Here is a 4186-nt window from a genome sequence, read left to right as displayed (position 1 = left end):
AGGCCTAGGGCGTCCCAGCCCTTAGGCTTTGGGAGCTCCAGTCCTGGGGCGCCCCATCCCTTGGGCATTGGGAACCCCAGGCCTGGGGCGCGAATGCCATTAGGCTTTGGGAGCTCCAGGCCTGTGGCGCCCCAGTCCTTAGCATTTGGAGGCCCCGGCCTGGGGCGCCCCAGACCTTAGGCTTTGGGAGCCCCAGGCCTGGGGCGCCCCAGCCTTTAGGCATTGGGAGCCCCAGGCCTGAGGCGCCCAGCCCTTAGGCTTTGGGAGCCCCACCCTGGGGCACGCCAGCCCTTAGGCTTTGGGAGCCCCAGGACATAGTCGGCCCAGCCCTTAGGCTTTGGGAGCCCCAGGTCTGGGGCGCCCCAGCCCTTAGGCTTTGGGAGCCCCAGGCCTGGGGCGCCCCAGCCCTTTGGCTTTGGGAGTCCCAGGCCTGGGGCGCCACAGCCCTTAGGCTTTGGGAGCCCCAGACCTGATGCGCCCCAGCCCTTCATCTTAGGGAGCTCCAGGCCTGGGGAGCCCCAGCCCTTAGGTTTTGGGAGGCCCAGGCCTGGGCCCCTCCAGCCCTTAGGCTTAGGGAGGCCCAGGCCTGGGGCGCCCCTACCCTTAGGCTTTGGGAGCCCCAGGCCTGGGGCGCCCCAGCCCTTAGGCTTAGGGAGCCCTAGGACTGCGAAACCCCAGCCCTTAGGCTTTGGGAGCCCCAGGCCTTATGCTCCCCAGCCCTTAGACTTAGGGAGCTCCAGGCCTGGGGCGCCACAGCCCTTAGGCTTTGGGAACCCCAGGCGTGGGGGGATCTAGCCTTTCGTTTTTGGGAGCCCCAGGCTAGGTGCGCCCCAGGTATTAGGCTTTAGTAGCCCCAGGCCTGGGGAGCCCAAGCCCTTAGGCTTAGGGAGCCCCAGGCCTGGGAGGACCCAGCCCTTAGGCTTAGGGGGTCCCAGGCCTGGGGCGCCCCAGCACATAAGTTTTGGGAGCCCCAGGCCTGGGTCACTCCAGCCCTTAGGCATAGGGAGCCCCAGGTCTGGGGCACCCCTGCCCTTCGGCTTTGGGAGTCCCAGGCCTGTGGCGCCACAGCCCTTAGGCTTTGGGAGCCCCAGGCCTGATGCGCCCCAGCCCTTAGGCTTAGGGAGCTCCAGGCCAGGGGAGCCCCAGCCCTTAGGGTTTGGGAGCCCCAGGCCTGGGGCCCTCCAGCCCTTAGGCTTAGGGAGGCCCAGGCCTGGGGCGCCCCTACCCTTAGGCTTTGGGAGCCCCTGGCCTGAGGCGCCCCAGCCCTTAGGCTTAGGGAGCCCAAGGGCTTCGAAGCCCCAGCCCTTAGGCTTTGGGACCCCCAGGCCTTATGCGCCCCAGCCCTTAGACTTAGGGAGCTCCAGGCCCGGGGCGCCACAGCCCTTAGGCTTTGGGAGCCCCAGGAATAGGGGGCCCCAGCCCTTCGGCTTAGGGAACCCCAGGCCTGGGGTGGCCCAGCCCTTAGGCTTAGGGAGCCCATGTCCTGGGGTGCCCCAACCCTTAGGCTTTGGGAGCCCCAGGCCTGGGGCGCCCCAGCCCTTAGGCTTTGGGAGCCCCAGGTCTGGGGCGCCCCAGCGCTTAGGCTTTGGGAGGCCCAGGCCTGGGGCGCCCCAGCCCTTTGGCTTAGGGAGCCCAAGGCTTGCGACGCCCCAGCCCTTAGGCTTTGGGAGCCCCAGGCCTGAAAAGCCCCAGCCCTTAGGCTTAGGGAGCACCAGGCCTGGGGCGCCCCAACCTTTAGGCATTGGGAGCCCCAGGCCTGAGGCGCCCCAGCCCTTAGGCTTTGGGAGCCCCATGCCTATGGGTTCACAGCGCGTCGGCTTAGGGAGCCCCAGGCCTGGGTCGCAACAGCCCTTAGGTTTAGGGATCCCTGGACTCGGGCGCCCCAGCCCTTAGGCTTAGGCAGTCCCAGGCCTGGGGCGCCCCAGCCCTTAGGCTTTGGGAGACCAAGGCCTGGGGCGCCCCAGCCCTTAGGATTTGGGAGCCCCAGGCCTAGGGCGTCCCAGCCCTTAGGCTTTGGGAGCTCCAATCCTGGGGCGCCCCATCCCTTAGGCATTGGGAACCCCAGGCCTGGGGCGCGAATGTCCTTAGGCTTTGGGAGCTCCAGGCCGGTGGCGCCGCAGTCCTTAGCATTTGGAGGCCCCAGCCTGGGGCGCCCCAGCGCTTATGCTTTGGGAGCCCCAGGCCTGGGGCGCCCCAGCCTTTTGGCATTGGGAGCCCCAGGCCTGAGGCGCCCCAGCTCCTAGGCTTTGGGAGCACCAGGCCTGGGGCACGCCAGCCCTTAGGCTTTGGGAGCCCCAGGACTTTGTCGGCCCAGCCCTTAGGCTTTGGGAACCCCAGGCCTGGGGTTGCCCCAGCCCTTCGGCTTTGGGAGTCCCAGACCTGGGGAGCCACAGCCCTTAGGTTTTTGGGAGCCCCAGGCTTGGTGCACCCCAGCTCTTAGGCTTTGGTAGCCCCAGGCCTGGGGCGCGCCAGCCCTTAGACTTAGGGAGCCCCAGACCTGGGGGGACCCAGCCCTTAGGCTTAGGGAGCCCCAGGTATGGGGCGTCCCAGCCCTTAGGCTTAGGTAGACCCAGGCCTGGGGACCCCAGCCCTTAGGCTTAGGGAGCCCATGGCCTGGGACGCCCCAGCACTTCGGCTTAGGTCGCGCCAGGCCTAGGGCGCCCTAGCACTTAGCCTTTGGGATCCCCAGGTCTGGGGCGCCGCAGCCCTTAGGCTTTGGGAGCCCCAGGCCTGGGGCGCTCCAGCCATTAGGCTTAGGGAGCCCAAGGGCTGCGACGCCCCAGCCCTTAGGCTTTGGGAGCCACAGGACTGGGGCGCCCCAGCCCATAGGCTTAGGGAGCCCAAGGGCTGCGACGCCCCAGCCCTTAGGCTTTGGGAGCCCCAGGCCAGATGCGCCCCAGCCCTTCGGCTTAGGGATCCCCAGGCCTGGGGCGTCCCAGGCTTAGGCTTAGGGAGCCCCATGCCTGGGGCGCACCAGCCCTAAGGCTTGTGAAGCCCCAGGCCTGGGACACCCCCGCCTTTCGGCTTAGGGCGCGCCAGGCCTACGGCGCCCCAGCCCTTAGGCTTTGGGAGTCCCAGGCCTGGGGCGCTGCAGCCCTTAGGCTTAGGGAGCCCCAGCCTGGGGCGCACCAGCCCTTAGGCTTAGGGAGCCCATGGTCTGGGACGCCCCAGCAATTTGGCTTAGGGCGCGCCAGGCCTAGGGCGTCCCAGCCCTTAGGTTTTGGGAGCCCTAGACCTGGGGCTCCCCTGCCCTTAGGCTTAGGGTGCCCCAGGCCTGGGGCGCCCCAGCCCTTAGGCTTTGGGAGCCCCAGCCCTGGGGCGCTCCAGCCCTTAGGCTTAGGGAGCCCCATGCCTCGGGCACCCCAGCCCTTAGGCTTAGGGAGGCCAAGGGCTGCGACGCCCCTGCCCTTAGACTTAGGGGGGCAAAGGGCTGCGACACCCCTGCCCTTAGGCTTAGGGATCCCCAAGCCTGGGGCCCCACAGCCCTTCGGGTTAGGGAGCCCCAGGCCTGGGGCGCCCCAGCCTTTAGGCATTGGGAGCCCCAGGCCTGAGGCGTCCCAGCCCTTAGGCTTTGGGAGCCCCAGGCCTGGGGCGCCCCAGCCTTTAGGCATTAGGAGCCCCAGGCCTGAGGCGCCCCTGCCCTTAGGCTTTGGCAGCCCCAGGCCTGGGGCACGCCAGCCCTTAGGCTTTGGGAGCTCCAGGACTTAGGCGCCCCAGCCCTTAGGCTTTGGGAGCCCCAGGCCTGGGGTGCCCCAGTGCTTAGGCTTTGAGAGCCGAAGGGCAGGGGCGCCCCAGCCCTTAGGCTTTGGGAGCCCCAGGCCTGGGGTGCCCTAGCCGTTAGGCTTTGGGAGACCAAGGCCTGGGGAGCCCCCGCCCTTAGGCTTTGGGAGACACAGGCCTGGGGGGACCCAGCCCTTCGGTTTAGTGAGCCCCACCTGGGGCGTCCCAGCCCTTAGGGTTAGGGAGCCCCAGGCCTGGGAAGCCCCAGCCCTTAGGCTTAGGGAGCCCATGGCCTGGGGCGCCCCAGCCCTTAGATTTAGGGAGTCCCAGGCCTGGGGTGCCACAGCCCTTAGGCTTTGGGGGCCCCAGGGTTGGTGCACCCCAGCTCTTAGGCTTTGGTAGCCCCAGGCCTGGGGCGCGCCAGCCCTTAGACTTAGGGAGCCCCAGGCCTGGGGGGACCCAGCCC

Source organism: Tenrec ecaudatus, unplaced genomic scaffold (genome assembly GCF_050624435.1).
Source record: "Tenrec ecaudatus isolate mTenEca1 unplaced genomic scaffold, mTenEca1.hap1 Scaffold_548, whole genome shotgun sequence".
NCBI lineage: Eukaryota > Metazoa > Chordata > Mammalia > Afrosoricida > Tenrecidae > Tenrec > Tenrec ecaudatus.
Note: the sequence above shows the minus strand (reverse complement) of the source record.